Here is a 19,435-nt window from a genome sequence, read left to right on the forward strand (position 1 = left end):
AAAGATTATGTGCGGAGCAGCTTAAAATGATCACCTCTTACTTTTGAGGTCATTTTTAAATATAAGCAAATACAGATGCCTGCTTCATCAAGTAACGGTCAATTGAGACAGATCTCAGTGGTACTAAATGAACACACGAACATACAAAAAATAAACAGGGCAAGATTGCTGGGTCCACTCACTCTGCCTCTGCCCTTCCAGGCTTGGGGGGGGGGGGTGCGGTGAAGTGGTGGGGGGTGGGAAACCAATTCAGGAAAAGCACTTACAAATATTTCTCTGACTGGTTAAGCCAATCAGGCAAATTTGGGGCTGGATTCTCCAGCCGCATGTTTCCCGGCAGTGCGCCTTCCGCTGGCAGCGGGATTCACTCTTCCCGCTGCTTGTCACTGGGATTTTCCATGAGAGCCACCCCACACCATCGGGAAACCTGCGGGTGGGGGTGCGCTGCCAGCGGGAAAAGATAATCCCGACAACTGGAGAATTCTGGCCTTGATGTTCAAAGCAAAATCACTTAGTTTGCCAACAGTCAAGTATTGGCTTGACATCCCTTGTCTTGACATTAATAAAGTGGCTGGGGTCAATCTCTTTCCCCTATTTTCTGGCAGAGGCAGCCAATAAGGAGAGCACCTCCGACAAGGTAGTGCTGGTGGGCACGTGGTGGGCCGAACTGTGGGCTCAGCAACCTTGATTTGGGCGGCACGGTAGCACAGTGGTTAGCACTGTTGCTTCACAGCACCAAGGTCCCATGTTTGATTTCCAGCTTGGGTCACTGTGCGGAGTCTGCACCTTCTCCCCATGTCTGTGTAGGTTTAATCCGGGTGCTCCGGTTTCCTCCCACAGTCCAAAGATGTGCAGGTTCGGTGGATTGGCCATGGTAAATTACCCCATAGTGTCCAAAGGTTAGGTGGGGTTATTGGGTTACTGAGATAGGGTGGAGGTGTGGGCTGAAGGAGGGGGCTCTTTCCAAGGGCTGGTGCAGACCCGATGGGCCAAATGGCCTCCTTCTGCACTGTAAATTCTATGAAAATTTGATCCCAACATGAGTCCCAAAACCCATGGCAAAATCCAGTCCAATATTCCCAACTGATATAAGGTCAGCAATCTGAAATCTTTACCGCGTTTCCTTCTTCCCAGGCACTGCCTGACCCACTGGGCATTGCCAGCATTTTCTGTTTGTATCTCAACCTTTTGTTTCACTTTAGTCGCGAGCTCAAGACTAACAGTAGAAGAGAGCTGTTGTCTATTTCTGAAGTAACGTTATCAGGGAGAGGCTCGCTCTGAAGGATGGGAAAACTGATTTGAAATGTCTTTTGGAATAAAAACTAATTTCACACAATGCCATAATGATTACAAGTATAGAATGATATTTCTTGTGGGTGGAATTGTGTCTGACATTACAATGGAATTCAGATGAACCAATAAGGTGGAGCTCCAATGACAATCAGCTAATATTCGAAGACAATCCAGAGACAGCAGTCTGTGGAAAATCTCCAGACGCTGGTTTCTATTTACATCAGTGCTGACCTTCAAACACTCTTGCAGGAAAGGAAGGAAGGAATGTCAGTTTGTGAAAAGAAACCTCTGAAAACTATTCTGTAATCTGTGTGGAAAGAGATGGATGATAGTGGACAGCCCCCTCTCTGTCCCGGAACTTCGAATCAGTGCTGGGTAAAAATCAATGACCTGATTAGACCATTAAAATAGTAGTATCTGTCCCTCTTTGGTTGCAATGAGTACTAATGCACTAACAATAACGGTACAAGCAATCTTTCATGCTGCATTATGGTTCAGGGGCTGACTAGGCCAAAAGAGTTCTCCATTGCCATTTATCACAGAAATCTCAGATTAATATCCAGAGCCACTGCTACCAGAGTTGCTGGGTACTTAAAGCTAAATGAAAACAAGGGAAACCATTAACAAATTAATACATTTCTTGTCACAGCAGCCATCACATTTTTATTCTTTTCTTATATTCCTCTCACGCCAACGTCCTTAGACACGGCAAGGATTTACTTTCCTGGTTTAAAGCAGTCTATTTTCCATTTTCTCCCTTCTTTTTGCCTACTCATGTCGCGCATCATTTGTTGGCATGCAACACAAATGGCAAATCAGCAATTGATGTTCTAAGAACGGCCACTAGGTGATGCACAAGAGCAATCCAAGGATCTTCAGGTGGAGAAGTACCTGCTTTCTCCTGCGAAAGAACCTTCCTTTTTCTTTGTTTTCTTTTTCAATGCAAAGTCAGTGCAATCTCTCGACCCTGTTCAAAAACATTTGGTAATCTGTGGCTAGCTCCCATAAGCGTGGCATTTTTCATCCTTGCTTTGTAATCCTTTTGCACCTGCCAATGTAAGTGCTGCAGGATAGGGACTTTGACTCTCCAATGCCAGGGTAAAGGACATCACTGAGCGTGTGCAGAAAATGTTTGACGTGTTAAGGTCAGAAGTCATGTTCTATTTGGAAGCGGAGGACATCGGTTGTAGAACGTTTGCAGTGAGAGTTTCAGGACCTCGAGATAAGGTTAAAATGCAGAACGACAAAGTCACAAACACTGGATTATTCCCAGTACTACACAAGCTAGAAAATTCAGGCAATAGTACGATAAAACATGTTCACACTGGGAATACTTCCTTTGCCATTTGCAAGCGAGAGTAATGGGAAGATAGAGAAAGTAACCCCGTGGCTTGAACATGGTGCAGGAAGGAAGGCTTCACGTTCTCGGGAAATTGGAACAAGTTTTGACAAGTTCAAAAGGGAGAGGTTACACCTCAGCAGGCACAATGGGCTGAATGGCCTCTTTCTGTGTTGTGACAGTTTGTGATTATATGTGGCTGGAGAAATGCGCATACGTGCGGCTTGAGGCCCCTGTGGCACTGGGACCAGTTATTGGGCAATAGGAACCGATTAAAGATGCATGGACTAGTAGCTAAAATGGTAATAGGACAATGGGAAAATTTTGAATCGAGAGAGTAGACACATTCCCATGAGGGATAAAAGAAAAGGCATCCAAAGAGCTCATTAAATGATGAAAGGTTATGGAGATTAAAATGAAATAGATAAAGGCTTATGACAATTGTAAGATTCATGGTACAGTATAAAACCATGCTGAATACTGAATTTACAGAGGAGCTCTAAATGTAAAGAAGTGAGACTAATTGGGTAGTTCTTTCAAAAAGAGCTACTACAGCACATTGCGCTGAATAATCTCCTTCTGTGCTGTATCGTTCAATGGTTCTACGAGTCTATGATTTTCCAGATATCATGTCAGTTTTTTTTTTCAGCATTTATTTGCCCTTAGTTTCTTTTGCTTCTCCCCTCGTCTTCAGCAGCTTCCAAACGCTTTGCTCTTTTGTCCTTGTAAGTCAGAAGAAAACAATCAGAATGTGAGGTGGTAATCCAGTTTGAAGTGCCTTTGATTGCTCTGTGATTTTTGTATATTGCAGCAAATGGATTTGACAAGCAATTACACAAAGCCTTGTACACTGAGAGAAAGATGCTTACTGTCTGTGAAAGATTCATTTTAATGAATTAAACATTTAGGAAACACAAGTGAAGAGACCAGCGATAAATACTTTAAGTCCAAAATTGAGTCGCTGCACACTTAAAGAGGAACCACATTACACGGAATTGCTGCAAAATAAAGGGATCAAACTGTATTTGTACCCTTGTTTAGTTTCTTGTTTTCCATTTGTTGCAGTGTCAGTTCCTTCACAACTGCCACAGGAAGCAGACTGGGGACAGCTAATTTGTGAAGAACTTTACAGGTCCAACCCAGTGCAATAAAGTGGCAAGAAAGCCAACCGGAGAATGAATTCTGTATGTGTAGTGTCGCGAACCATTTCACCATAGCAACAGGACGCAAGTGGGAGCATCATTGTGAAGAGTAAAAGGAGAGATGACAGAGCGATGAATGAAGAGGGAATCTGGCAGCACATTTTGAGAGGAAGGAAAGCCAGGACTGGGCAGAACAGGGACCGTTACCATTAACTGACGGATTTGTATAATCTGCTGCCATACGCCAGTAGCTGGGCCTATGGGCAGAATCTCCCAGGCTCCCACCAGTGAGTTCAATGGTGACATGGGAGGGTATGTGTGTGTGGGAGGGGAGGCGAGAATAATGCGGGAGACCCAGGAATAGGTTTCATGCCGTCGTAAATATACAGCGGAATCCTCTGTCAGTTCCTGCCACGGTAGGTCAGAAAACACGGCAGAGGTCAGTGTGGACCTCATTTGGATACCGTTAATGGGCAGGATTCTCTGTTTGGGAGACTATATTCGTGTGCCGGACATGAATGAAAACCAATTTACCAGCCCCTGGGAGCGCAAACCGACAAGCAATTCAGAATTCCTTGCTGTGCAAACTTATGTATGGTGTGGAATATGAGGGATTCCCAGGCTGCCATTTTGAGCGGGCGACCCGATACTGAGGTCCAGTGGCTGGCCACCTCCCCACACCGCAAAGCAGCCCCAAAATGCACCCCCCCCCCCCACCACACCGCACAATAGCTCCCAGTTTACTTGGGGGGGTGCCCCCCGCCCCAAACATGAGGTATGGGAATGGCCTGCCCCACCCACACAGAGTCCCCTGGAATAGGGAGACCCTGTGATAGGGAGACCTCCCCAGGGGCCCCTGTAATAGGGAAACACCCACTGGGGCCCCGGAAATAGGGAGACCCCCCACGGAGACCCTCTGCCCATGGACCACCCCTCCACACAGACCCCGCCACCCGTCCCAGAAAAGAGACCCCTGATTGGGAGCTAGAGAGCAATCCAGACGGGGAGTGAGACAAATTACAGCTTTAACATTTACTTTGAAGCTCCATTGAAGACAGCCGCTGTGACCGGTGTCTGATTCCCGCAGATCGATTAGCTGCAAGCTAGTCATAGTTTTCCAGTAGAGGCTGTGATTGAAAGTCTCCTACAAACCATCTGCAGCTTCGATTGATTCATCTCCCTTCACGATGCAGTGGCATAAGTGTTGAAACACTGACCACATCAAAGAGAGGTAAGTACATTCCAAGCACTAAGTGCATTCCAACCACTCAAGCATGTGGTTTCACTGCACTCACCTCCCTTTAATGTGGTCAGTGTTTATAAACATTGGGGTCCCACCTCTTTGGTCACTGAACCATGAAGGGAGATGAATGACTTGAAGCCGTAGTTTGTTTGTAGACAGTGGGGCAGAATAGAAGGGCAGGGAAAGGTCAAAGAAAAGGAGAGAGGACTACTCGTCACTGCTATCACCAACACCCTCCACTATCTCAGAGAAGCTCACCTCGGTTGGGCGCCTTAGTGCAGAGGTTCCTGGGATACTATCTGGTGCACACCATACACATGTTCTGGTACATCAGGAGGAGATAGGAATCCCCGGGGCGGGGCGGGGGGGGGGGGGTATAGTCAAGGGCAGCCTGACCCCAGGGATTATCTGCCATCCACACAGGTCTCTCACTTTTGGAAAGTGCGGTTAATCAATGCTGGAGATGCAGTCACAGAGCCGGGCATTACATGGGGGGACATCAGCAACCATCCAGCCACTGCAGGTGCATTTGTAGGTGTCCAACGTCTTGGAGATGCAGAAGGCGCTACCTGCAAAGTGTGCCACCTAGGCCAACATCGCACATGGCATCTGCAACAAAAGCCTCGGGTGCGAGGGTCAGGGCCGTGGGTCAGGATGTCCAAGGCCTGGGGCACAGTGTGCGGCTGGTGGCTGATGCGCAGGAGGGCAGCCATGTCACAGACAACTTTTTACCATGGTCACATGCCCGTTTTGGGGCTTGTAGGGGGCCTGGTGGGGAATGAGCACCACGACTGTGCTCGGGAGGGGACAAGCCGCGATCGTCGGGCCGGCGTCTCAATCGGACGCACTATTTCCCCTCCGCCGCCCCGCAAGATCAAGCTGCCACGTCATGCGGGGTGGCTGAGGGGAAAGATGGCCACTGCGCATGCGCGGGTTCGAGCTGTCAGCCGTATTGATGTCAGCCGTGCATGCGCGGGTTGGAGCCGGCCAACCTGCGCATACGCAGCTGATGTTACATAGGCGGCGCAGTCGTGTCAGTCTAGGTGCGCCGTCTTGACGCAAGCGTCAAGGCCCGGCGGCCGAGAACAATGGAGTGCCGCTCCGAGCTCCCCGGCTGGGGGTGAATTCAATGAGAGGAGCGGGCTCCAAGGCCGTCGTGAAACTCAGGGCGCGATTCTCACGACTTACGAAAAATCGGAGAATAGCGGGCGACGTGAATTTTTACGGACACACTGGTCCGACGCCCTCCCGCTATTCTCCCCCCCCCCCCCCCACGCCCACCTCCCGACACGAATCGCTGCCCGCCATTTTTTTGCGGCGAGCAGCGATTCTCTCCTGGCCGATGGGCCGATTTCCAAGGCCTTTACGGCCGTTTTTACAAGCGTAAAACACACCTGCTCTGACCGTTCGTAAAAACGGCTGTAAAGTCCTGTTCTCAGGAACCATGGCACCGATTGGCACGGCCGTGCCACGACTGTGCCAAGGGTGCCATGGGCCCGCGATCGGTGCCCACCGATTGCGGGCAGCGGGTACTTACCCCGCGCATTCTTTCTCCCTCCGCCGCCCCGATGTATCCATCCGCGGGGCTTCTGCAGGGCACAACGGCCCGCGCATGCGCGGGTTTCACGCATATGCGTGGTGACGTCATCCGCGCATACGCGGGTTGGAGTCGTCCAATCCACGCATGTGCGGCTGACGTCATCTGACGCGTCAGCCGTCGCTAACTTTGGCTAGTGGGCTTAACGAAATTCGTTAAGCCCGTGATGCCGGAGTTCACGGCCGCGCGATGCTAGCCCCGAATGGGGAGATGAATCGGTTCCCGGTCGGGGGGGGGGGGGGGGCGGAGGCTGGCGTCAAACGCGCCCGTTTTTGACTCCAGCTTCCCGATTTTTCGTGACTCGGGAGAATCGCGCCCTCAATTTTTCCCGGGAGCGGAGAATCGCGCCCTATTCCTTTCACTTCCAAGGTCTAAACACTTCTGCCAAGTTCACTCAGAAAACATCACGCAGGAACCTATCACTGACCACTGTCAGGCAGTGCACTGTCCCTGGTCAATCCACTGACTCCCTCCACAACCCATTCCAAAGATCCACCTGGCATCGAAGAGTCTAGCCTCTCCTCTCCCAAACAAAAAGCCTGGGAACACAGTGTCCTGGCAAGCAGGCTGCTTCAACTATGAATCTTCTGCTTAAAGGCACATCCCGATTATGGGTCCATGGACGAAAACAATAAAATGAAATAAATGGGAACAAAGGAAATAAACAGGAAGAACTCTTACACTGAATATGCAGGGACTAAAGCTGTCGCGTCTCAGAACTCATTAACTTCCAGTTTTCCAATTTGCACTGTCTGGGACAATATTGTAATCTTCGTCAATGAATCATGAACACTGTTGGTCTTGTCGTAAGATTTAACAAACATCAAACTATTTTCTGTCTAGTCCATTACATCTCTGGCATCAGCCTTCAACCAATTGCTGGACTTCGGTCATAGTGATAGCCAAAGTGTAGCTGGATCGGGTTAATTGAATCAGTTTATATAAGACAAATCAAGAGCTCAAAGCAGCACCATGCATGTATCCGCTAGACATAAGTGTTCATCCAGATCTATTTATGCGATTATAATTTTCACAAGAGATATCAGTGATTGCCTGAATAGTGAATCGATAGTTGATTCTGCCTCTGTTATGATTACCAACATGACCAAGGAACAAGAAGAACAGAATTTACCAAATGACCCCAGAGAAAAACAATGGATACAATTTCCCGTTTCATAATTTTTTCCTTACTAATGAAAACCAAAATCAACATAAATTGAACATGAATTAGCAGTCAATATAAACTATATATTGCAATTTAAATAGCAGATACAAAAGATGTATTTCATGGATCCACTCGGCAGTCCCTTAGCATATATGACACTGCAGGGAGTCAGAAAGTCCTTCAAAGTCCTCTGTCTTCCCCAGCTAAAGTTCTTGTTGCTTCCTCCATGCAGTATTTAACCACTGATTCTCCTCCTGCAGCCCCTCCCAACCATCTCCAGTCCCATGGTTATGGTCTTCACCGAAATGGTCAGGTTTAGTTAATTGGTCCCTTCAAAATAGCTGAAGTAACAGCAGTAACTTACTTTTCTTCTCCTTTCTCCTGGTTTCAGCCTTCAGGCTGTCTTATGTTTTGAACTGCCCTACACATGACTCTCCGCAGCTCGCCTGCCCTGAACTGCATTTCCGAGATCATTCTGTGTCCTTTGTCTGGATTCATCTAGCTTCCGTGTCCACAGCAACCTGAGATCATAGCCCAGTTCACAGAAAGCCTTTTCAGTTCGGGACTGCTTATTGAAAAAAACACTTTTGACACTGAGTTAGTGCAGCCAAGAAAACATTTGACAAGCCATCTCCATAGATAATAGCTCACACAGGCTTCCCCCACTGGTCCTGCAAACTGTGGATTTCATCACTCAAATTAACTAAATTTTAGCAATCAAGTTATTACCAGCAATGCCATTTTTGGACAAATGGCCCAGGAAACGAGTTTGGCGGTCGGAGAATCCATGGATCTCAATGTTACTCTTGCTCTGGAGATGCTAATCACCTTCATTGGCATTTTTGGAGTTTCCGAGGCTCAGTTGCAAGATCGTTCTTCCTTGACGTCAATCTTTTTTTGCCATCAATCTTTCCCATCAGCATCAGACTTTCTAAGTCATGATTTCTTATCACTTGCCCAAGAAATTTCAACTGCCCCTTTCTGATCTATGTCAGCAGAGTTCTATGGATCTCAGATTTTACCAGTACCTCTTCACTGACAGTTAACTTATCCACAATATCTTCATTATGTGCCACAAAAAACATAACTGCGGCTTCAATTCTTCTCTGGATTGCTCCTCCTCTTCTTTAAGTGAGTGGCCAAGTCAGATCGACTGAGGGATGCCTCAGATTGGGTCCCGTTTGGGGTCGGGGCCAGCTAGTGGCAGTCAGGAAGATTATTGGAAGGTTACAACTACTCAGCGGCCTAGGGGCAGGTGGACAAAACAAAACTTGGTTTGGTTTTAAATAAAACTGGCTTTTGTTGAAGCCTGGATTGGGAGGCCTGTTTCTGCACTGTGACATTTTGTGTGGTTTTATTGAAAACTGTTTCGAAGCTGCTACTGGGCAATGAATTATTTACTGTCCCAGTTACAGAAGCAATTGATTTTGGGGGGGGGGGAACAAGATGTTACTCTTTTTTTAAAAAACTCAAATATCAAACAGGCTATTCAAAATCTGTTTTATTGATCCTTCTAGCCAGAATTGAGGCAGCAAATTGAGCATTGTGCTTGTTCAGTGTTTGGCTCCCTTATTTCTCATGTTTTCTGACTGGAATTCTGACCAGGCAGCTTCATTTTCTAATGAAGCAGAGAGCGTATTAATGTGGTGCATTCCCAATTAATTTTAATCACCATTATACCTCAAAGGTATTGTGGCACAGTGGTAGCGGCCCTACTTCTGGGCCAGAAGCTCGGCATCCGTAATTCCACTTCAGGACTTGATGACCATGAACGATGTGTTCATGACATGGCCAAACAGGTTGGCCACCAACCTGTAAATTATTCCAATGCACCTGGTGAAAGGTAATAAGAGCAGGGCAGTTTCTGGTCGCCCATGCTGCAGAACACAATGAGAAACCACTCTAGTACTTTGGCATGGACTAAGGGCGTAGTATCTGAAGAAGAAGGAACATACGAGAACATCGATAGATTTTGCAACTTAAAAAAAAAACAAAAGCGCAATTGAATTGGAATTCTCAACAAACCAACCAGGCCACCAGCTCCAATGTTTAACCTCAGTCTCCCACATCCGACCACTTCCTACTCCAACTCCACAGGCATTCTATTCCTCCCAGGCCCAGTTCCCCATCAACTCCCTGCCCAAATTCACAGGTATCCTCTACTTTCCTACAACATTTGCACACTACCATCGCATTCGTGAATTGGGCTCGTACAAATGGGGCTAAAACGTCAGTGGTGGTGGGGGAAGGAGGAAACAAGCTGGCCCAGGGGAAGAAAGGTTGTCGTGCAGACTGGAGGCAGGAAGTCTTCCCATTTCACGACAGGAAGTTTGGCCTCAGAGAGCTGCCAGCAGAATCAAGGGCTGGGAGCAGTGGCAACTGCTGATACTGCCCTTGGACAATGAGGTTCAACTGAATTTTACAGTAACTACACCGTTAATGTAAGCCTACTTGTGTCAATAAGAAAGATTATTATTATCTTGCTTGGTGAATTTGGTTATTAAATTATACACAAATGATATTCTACATATCATTACAGACTGGAAGTCATCCAATTCATAAAGTAGCTTTAATCTCTTTTAAATTAATTTTTTAATTAATATTTTCTTTCCCCTTTCCACCACCTTTTCCTCTCTGTGTTCCTTGTCTGCTTGTGTGAGTGTGGATGGTCAGTTACATCTTCAGTCCGTTTAGTTGTGTTTAAACGTTATAAACCTGGTGACTGCAGTTTATTGGGCTCAACCAAGGTCCTTGGCTATTTTAAATAAAATCTAATTTCACCTCTTTTGTGACTCCGGGTCAAGTGGCGCTGGAATTGACCGTGCTTTGGCACAGGGTGTCGTGACACAGCTTGTAACAAAAGCAAAGGAACTGCTGCTGCTTCGGTTATTACATAAATAAACAACATGCGAATAATTGAAACAATATAACATTTCTTGAAATGTTTGCCAATGTTATCAATACTTACACAATACTCAATTTTGCTGGTTTCATTGTCGCATGGTTAGTGGAACATACAAGAGTTCAACAGTGGACAAGCTGATCTTACGTTGAGCCTTAGTCTGATATGACATTTGGTTTTTGTTTACCCAAGGGAATAAATCTGCCAGTTTTGATTGGGTCATCTGAAGGAAAAAGCGTAAAATGACTGTGGAAAATGTTATGAATCTGTCGGTCCTCAAATTCTTTATTTGTGATCATGACAAATAGCAATTTCCACGGAAGAAATAAATCCATTACAAGTTGAAGGTTAGAATTTGAATGTACAATGGATGGAGTAGTGTGCCTCAAGGCTAGCAATATAACCTTGTGCTTTCAGGTTAAGCATCAGAGGCTGTGCGAATGCAAATCGTACACATCTACTCACTTTAATAGTTGGAGAAGCATCATACTGTCAATAACAACAGCCTGTGTTTATCTCATGCCTTTAATATATGTTACTGTCCCCTCGGGAACTATAAACCAAAATTATTAAATTTACTGACTGAGCCCCAAATGAAGAAATTCCCAATGCGTTTCATTGTTTGTAGATTTACTTTAACACTGATCAGAACCAACACATATTCAACATGAATTGACAGGCAAATAACACTTCAAATGAAAAGGTAAATTTCACATTAAATAATCAGTGGAACAAAGCTACGTATTATACAATTACAAGTACCCATATCACTCCCGTGCAAATGTCGCATTATGTAGCTACACAGTTCCACAATACGTAGTTCCTTATCCACGCAGGGTAGGTCAGGAGTCATATCCTCTTTGCGTTTCAGGGATATGTTGATAATCAGCATACCCAATTCTGCAAACCCTCACTCCCTCGAATCATGACAGTCCTGATGGCTTAGCATTCCAGGGTTACTTTTCAATCAACCAGTAACATCCTGGTTCCTAGTTTTCCCACTTCTTGGAAAATACCAAGCTCTTTATCATACCCAAGTTATTCGCACAGCTTTCGAGGTTTTAAACCTTTCAGCCAGCTCACAGAGTACTTCCAAGGACTCCCAAATTCCCTGTGCTCCTCTTTCTGCCTCTATCTGCTTTCTATTTGTGCCTTCATCTGCGCATTGATCGCCTTCACCCTCCAGCTCCTATGCTTGTAGCTCTCCTTTGTGTTTGCCAGCCACACATCTTCTTTCCTAACTTCTTTCCTGTTGGTTCTGCTTCGAGGTTAACGGTCATCAGGTCACTTACACTTAGATTTCTTATTATCTAAGAAAATTACAATTGATTCTTTTTCACTTGGTGCAAGTTCTCAGAAGTCATTTTCAAAGATTCTTTAAAAAATCAATTACAGCTTCCAGAGACCTGTTAAAGAACACCAGGGTTGTGCTGCTGACAGGAAGACGTCAGGAGTGGTTGTGCATACAAGCTTGTCCAACACTGTGGCCGCCAGCCACCTTTTCCAGCTGGTGGGCAGCAGGAGCTTTCGTGATTTTTAAAAATAAGTTGCTTCAGAAAGGTCTGAAAACCCCACAAGGAAGTGCCGACATGGTCTTGAATAAGCTATCTGGTTCAGTCCGTCAGAGGGCAAAGTTTTGTCGAGTTTCGGGCAGTGAATTGTGGAGCTGTCAGGGTTCAGTGGACCAAGTTCCTGCACAACTTTCTCAGCTCATTTGACGGGTAATGAGGCTCTTGATCCCTGCATAATGGTTTTGAACCCTGTGTTGCGGAATGATTTTTAAACTTAATATTTTATTTAAGAAAGTAATAAATTGTATTCAATTAACTAAGCAGGAAATATTAGGACAAGGTAGTTCAGTCACAGTTCATCGGCATATACTGTCTGTTCCATTATAAAATATTGTAAATGGCAAGGCACCTGGATTCAGAACTTATGGAACCAGCTGCTGTCACTGCTACTCCTGCTACGCCTGCTATTTTCTCATTGGCATTTCCTCTTCTTGCTCAGTCATGATCTTGCTATCTTGGTCTTCATTTTCAGGCACACTTTTGACAATGTTAGGAATACACGTCCGTTTTTGAATATACCCGTCTTGCGCCAGAGTGAATTGAGAGCAGGTGATGCTCATCAAAAATTAAATTTAAGAGCGAGGATTTTCCCCAGAGCGGAGGTGCTTGTGAACAGGGAGAGGATCCAGGAGGGAAGAAGGGAAACTAGTATTTGTACTGAACTCCAGTATCACAATACAATCGCTGTGAATCATCAGAATATCTTCTGTTGATTAATTTAGTAAATGGATATTCTCATGGAAAACACTTTTTCATAATAATAATAATCTTTATTATTGTCACAAGTAGGCTTACATTAACACTGCAATGAAGTTATTGTGAAAATCCCCGAGTCGTCACACTCCGGTGCCAGTTCAGGTACATATAGGGAGAATTCAGAATGTCCAATTCATCTAACAAGCACATCTTTCGGGACTTGTGGGAGGACACTGGAGCATCCGGAGGAAACCCACGCAGACACGGGGAGAATATGCAGACTCCACACAGACAGTGACCCAAGAGGGAATCAAACTTCAGACCCAGGCTCTGTGAAGCAGCAGTTCTAACCAATGTGCTACCATGCTGCATGCAGCAGATGCAACACTGTAACCCCTATCACAGTAATGCATCTGTGCATGTGGAGGACGTTCTTTCCCCCTAGTGTTGCAGCAGAAATAGAAGCAACTTTTAAAGAAATAATGAATTTTCCTGCTTTTGGATCAAAGGTCGTCACACACAATAATACATCCTGAGGCACTTCACACGGCATATTTGACACTGAGCTACATAAATGAATATTAGGGCAGGTAATAACAAGTGTGTTCAATGAGATCAGGGCCGGGATCCTCCCCTACCCAGCGGGACGGGGAGTCCCGGCGGGACTGAGTGGCGTGAACCACTCCGTCGTCGGGCCTCCCCAAAGGTGCGGATTTCTCCGTGCCTTTAGGGGCCAAGCCCTTTCCTTGAGGGGCTAGGCCCGCGCCGGAGTGGTTGGCGTCCCGCCGGCCGGTGGGAAAGGCCTTTGGCGCCACGCCAGCCGAGGCCGAAGGGACTTTGCTGGCCGGCGGATGTCTGTGCATGCGCCGCAGCATCAGCAGCTGCTGACGTCATCCCCGCACATGCGCAGGGAGGGGGGTCACTTCTGCATCCGCCATCGTGAAGACTATGGCGAACATGGAACGAAAAGAGTGCCCCCACGGCATAGGCCCGCCCGCCGATCGGTGGGCTCCGATCGCTGGCCAGGCCACCATGGGGGCACCCCCCCCCCCAGGACCCCGGAGCCTGCTCGCGCCGCCTGGTCCCGCCGGTTAGGTGGGTGGTTTGATACCCGGCGGCGGGACCGGTATGACAACAGCGGCACTTCGGCCCATTGCGGGCCGGAGAATCCCCGGGGAGGGGGCACCAACAGGCACGGTGCGATTCCTGCCCCCGCCGAATCTCTGGTGCCGGAGACTTCGGGAGGCTGCGGGGGCGGGATTCACGCCGGTCCCCGGCGATTCTCCGACCCAGCGGGGGGTCGGAGAATCCCGCCACAGTTTTATGCAGTGTCTTAAAGAGCAGGAAAGAAGTAGAGAGGTGGAGGGGTTTAGGGAGGAAATTCTAGACCTGAGGGCCTTGGGAGGTGAAGGCGTGACCAACGTTGCTGCAGTGATTAAAAGATGAGCGTTGCTTAAAGAGTGAGAATTGGGAGAGTGCAAATCCTTGGTGAACTGTACAGCTGAAGAAAATTACTGGGACAGAGAAGGGAGAGTGGTAGCCATGATGTGGAGATGCCGGCGTTGAACCAAGGTCAGCACAGTAAGAAGTCTTACAACACCAGGTTAAAGTCCAACATGTTTGTTTCAAACACGAGCTTTCGGAGCACTGCTCCTTCCTCAGGTGAATACCTTGCTGTTTGTATATTCCAGAGAAATTCAATTTGTTTTGTCCGCTGCAGTTATTGTTTCAGAACAGGTAATTGTATTTTGATATCTCATCCCAGAAGCATTTCAAAAGTCTGAAGGTTGTGTGAATAGGCAAGGGATGGGGTCATTCGGGCTCCACAGGGGTTTCTGTATCTTCTTCCCACTTGGTGAAATGCAAAAGTCTATGTGTTCCAGCAGTCGGACTGAGGATTCTTTATAATATCATTGTCTGTCTAGTCTTCGAGCCTGTATTTAATCCATCCAGAAACAGGAAAAATAAAAGTACATCTTTAAAAAAGAAAGTTCTTGCAAAAACAGGCAATGGAGATTTCGATTATTTCAAGTAGACAGAGGTTAGAACGCGGGAGCGAAGCCTCATCAAGTTTCAGCAGCTGGTGAGCTGAGCCAGGGACAGACCATATCGTGTCTGGTAAATATATGATTACTTTTCTTGGAAGAAAGCAATTCATACAGAGGCACAACACTGAGTAACTTCACATTGTTCAATGTACATTTCAGTTTTCTGAACAAAAATAACCTGTTTCAGAGTTTAAGGGTTATCTTCCAGAATCTTTAAAGAGAGTCATTCCGTGCTGTTTCCCTTGACTGTATCTTTGTTTTTCAAGGAATTCAATGTTGCTAACGTGAAGTAGGAATATAGTTATTTTATTATAATGTCATAGAATGTTATTATTATTGCTGATGTCATCAGTAAGTTATGTGATGTCATTAGTTGTTGTTACCTGTGTATATTGATATTTAACTGTTGTTACTTCTAATTCTATTATGTTATTTTGATGTTTAGCTAGCTGCTCCTGTTTATGAGTCCATTTAAATTTAGTGATTTTTATGTATTAAAAAAAGATTAACTTTAACTTTAAGATCCACACATTTCAGCTACCTTGTGGTGAATGTATTCACCATAATATAAGTTGTCTGTATAGTACTGTGGCCTATGGCCAGGGAATACTAATATGATCTCCTTCCATGTATTGTACTGGAACCCTGGTGGGCTTCCCCTCTGGCGCCTCTGTTTTGAGGCCTACCTTGACTCCTTTGAAACGCCTCCCTCCGCCGCCATCAAGACGCGCCTCCTCCACGCCCGGGTGAGCCACCGAATCTCGGGTACGATTGGGGACGCAGCCACGTACGAAGCGGCAGTCGCGATTCTAAAGAGACAGTTCGTGAAACCCGTGAACGAAGTGTTCGCACGGTACCTCCTCACTACCCGCCGGGGAATCGCTGGACGAGTATCCAGAGAACCTGACCCTACTCGCCCGCAACTGCAACAACAGGAATGTGAAGACCGATGAGCACATGAAGTTGATGATCCGGCTCACCTACGTGCCTGGGGTCCGGTCTAACTACATCCGGCAGCGACTGCTGGAAAACGGGGCCACTGATCTACAGGACACAGTAAAACTAGCCACCTGATTGGAGGTGGCCTACCAGAGCCTCAGCACGTTCCCGGCAGACCTAGTGAATCCTTCGCGGGCACGCCCTTCACCAGACCCAATTACGTTTCAGGCCTGTGCCACACGGCTGCCCGTGCAGCCTGGGGGACCGTCTTGCTACTTCTGCGGTCAGGGCCAACACCCTCGGCAGCGTTGTCTATCCCGCACCGCGATATGCAGCAACTGCGGCAGAAAGGAACATTTTGCCAGAGTCTGTCTGGCCCGATCCAAAGCCCCGAAGTCAAAAGCTCACCAGGCCCAATCCACGGACTCACAGGCCCACAGATCCCACAATGTGGCTGCGTGCCTGCCGGTACCGCCCCCTTCAGATGCATCATCCGCCTCGTGCAACTCATGGGGGCTGCCATCTTGAACTCAGCCTGACATGTGCGACCCGTGGGGGCCGCCATCTTTAACTCAGCCAAACATGTGTGACCCGTGGGGGCGGCCATCTTACGACCCTGATACCTCCAACCACGCAGACTACCCGCAGCTCGGTGCAGTCACCTTCGACCAGTCGCAGCCAAAATATCTGAAGAATTTGATGATGGCCGTCCGGGTCAATGGGCACGAGACGCCCTGTCTTTTCGACTCTGGGAGCACAGAGAGCTTCGTCCACCCCGACATGATAAGGCACTGCTCCTCCTCATCTACCCTGCGTCAAAGACAATCTCCCTTGTCTCCGGATCCCATTCAGAACAGATCCGGGGGTACTGTGTCGCGAGCCTCGCGATACAGGGCGCTGAGTACGCCGATTTTAAGCTGTATGTCCTCCCTCACCTCTGCGCCCCTCTACTGCTTGGACTAGACTTTCAATGCAGTCACTGAAGCCTATGTTACTTGCTCTCATCGTCTTGTAGTGAATTGATGGCACATCATACCTTTTCATGGTCAAGTTACCACATATAGAAATCAGCTAAACCAAACAACCTAAAGATTTTAAGATTGCACTTCCCTCTGAAGTAAAGCCAGCTTTCTCAAGGCCGTGAGCTGGTTCTGTCTCACCAGGCCAGTAATTATAATACTAATTAGTTCCATAACTTAATCACAGCCCCCATCCCTGACTGGAGTGACAAGTATTGGATCAGATTTAATTCAAAGCCTTTTGAAATTTCTGTCTTTATAGCTGTGTCTTTCCTGGCGCTCGCAGTGCTGAGAAACACACTGCTATACAACGCGACTTGTGCTGTATAAGGGGCCTCAGTGGGAAACGTAGGCTAAGGCTGCACATAGCTCCATTTTGTACACTGGGGGATTCTGCTCACCGGGGGCGAAATTCTCCGCGGACCGTCGTGACGCCGATTTCCGGCGAGCAAAAGCGGTGCAGATGACTCCGGCGTCAGGGCCTTCTTTTAGGCCGCTAATCTCCATTCCCGGAGGGGCCAGCATCGGACCGACGCGATACGCGTCATTTTAATGCGCTGCAGAAGTGGCGCGTTGAGAGAGAGAGAACGGGTACCAGCGTGGGGAGAGGGAGGGGAGAGGAGGAGAGAGGGGGGGAGAGGAGGAGAGAGGGGGGGAGAGAGGAGGAGAGAGTGGGGGAGCGGAGGACAGAGGGGAGGGAGCGGATGAGGCAGAGGGGGGAGCGGATGAGGCAGAGGGGGGAGCGGAGGAGGCAGAGGGGGGAGCGGATGAGGCAGAGGGGGGAGCGGAGGAGAGGGGGGGAGCGGAGGAGAGAGGGGGGAGCGGAGGAGAGGGGGGAGTGGAGGAGAGAGGGGGGAGCGGAGGAGAGAGGGGGAGCGGAGGAGAGAGGGGGGGAGCGGAGGAGAGAGGGGGGAGCGGAGGAGAGGGGGGAGCGGAGGAGAGAGGGGGGAGCGGAGGAGAGAGGGGGGGAGAGGGGTGTGGGTACCTGCCTTCAGAGGGAGGGGGGTGTGGGTACCGGCCTTCAGAGGGAGGGGGGTGTGGGTACCGGCCTTCAGAGGGAGGGGGAGGGGGGTGTGGGTACCTGCCTTCAGAGGGAGGGGGAGGGGGGTGTGGGCACCTGCCTTCAGAGGGAGGGGGAGGGGGGTGTGGGTACCTGCCTTCAGAGGGAGGGGGAGGGGGGTGTGGGCACCTGCCTTCAGAGGGAGGGGGAGGGGGTGTGGGTACCGGCCTTCAGAGGGAGTGGGGTGTGGGTACCGGCCTTCAGAGGGAGTGGGGTGTGGGTACCGGCCTTCAGAGGGAGTGGGGTGTGGGTACCGGCCTTCAGAGGGAGTGGGGTGTGGGTACCGGCCTTCAGAGGGAGGGGGGGTGTGGGTATCGGCCTTCAGAGGGAGGGGGGTGTGGGTACCGGCCTTCAGAGGGAGGGGGGAGGGGTGTGGGTACCGGCCTTCAGAGGGAGGGGGGTGTCGGTACCGGCCTTCAGAGGGAGGGGGGTGTGGGTACCGGCCTTCAGAGTGAGGGGGGGTGTGGGTACCGGCCTTCAGAGGGAGGGGGTGTGGGTACCGGCCTTCAGAGGGAGGGGGAGGGGGGTGTGGGTACCGGCCTTAAGAGGGAGGGGGAGGGGGGTGTGGGTACCGGCCTTCAGAGGGAGGGGGAGGGGGGTGTGTGTACCGGCGTTGAGAGAGAGGTGGGCGTCGTTGGAGGGGGGTAGGGGTGGTGGTGAGGGGGGTAGGGGTGGTGGGGTGGGGGCAGAGGGGGGGGCGCCGCAGCCCCCAACCCCCCACCCCTATCCCCCTATCCCTACCCCCCCACCCCTACCCACCCCACCACCTCACCACCACCCCTACCCCCCTCACCACCACCCCTACCCCCCTCCCCACCACCCCTACCCCCCTCCCCACCACCCCTACCCCCCTCCAACGCCGCCCCCCATCTCTCTCAACGCCGGTACCCCCCTCTCTCTCAACGCCGCAACCCCCCTCTCATCGCCGCAACCCCCCTTCAATGCCGCAACCCCCTCAACGCCGCAACCCCCCCTCAACGCCGCAACCTCCCCTCAACGCCGCAACCCCCCCTCAACGCCGCAACCCCCCCTCAACGCCGCAACCCCGCCTCAATGCCGCAATCCCCCCAACGCCGCAACCCCCCCTCAACGCCGCAACCCCCCCTCAACGCCGCAACCCCCCCCAACGCCGCAACCCCCCCTCAACGCCGCAACCACCCCCCCCCAATGCCGCAACCACCCCCCCCCCAACGCCGCAACCCCCCCCCCCCTCGCCCTAGGCCACTTAGTAGCTTAAAGCTACTCTGTTTTTCGCCGACGTGACCCATGGCCACGTCGGCGGGACTTCGGCCCATCCGGGCCGGAGATTTGGTGAAAGTAAAAATATAATGAAATCCCGCCGGCGCCAGCTGTTCTCAGAGGCTGCCGGCGGGATTTGCACAACGCCGGTTTTTGGCCGGTCGGAGATTTAAAAACCCGGC

This window comes from Scyliorhinus canicula, chromosome 2 (assembly GCF_902713615.1).
Source record: "Scyliorhinus canicula chromosome 2, sScyCan1.1, whole genome shotgun sequence".
Taxonomy (NCBI): domain Eukaryota; kingdom Metazoa; phylum Chordata; class Chondrichthyes; order Carcharhiniformes; family Scyliorhinidae; genus Scyliorhinus; species Scyliorhinus canicula.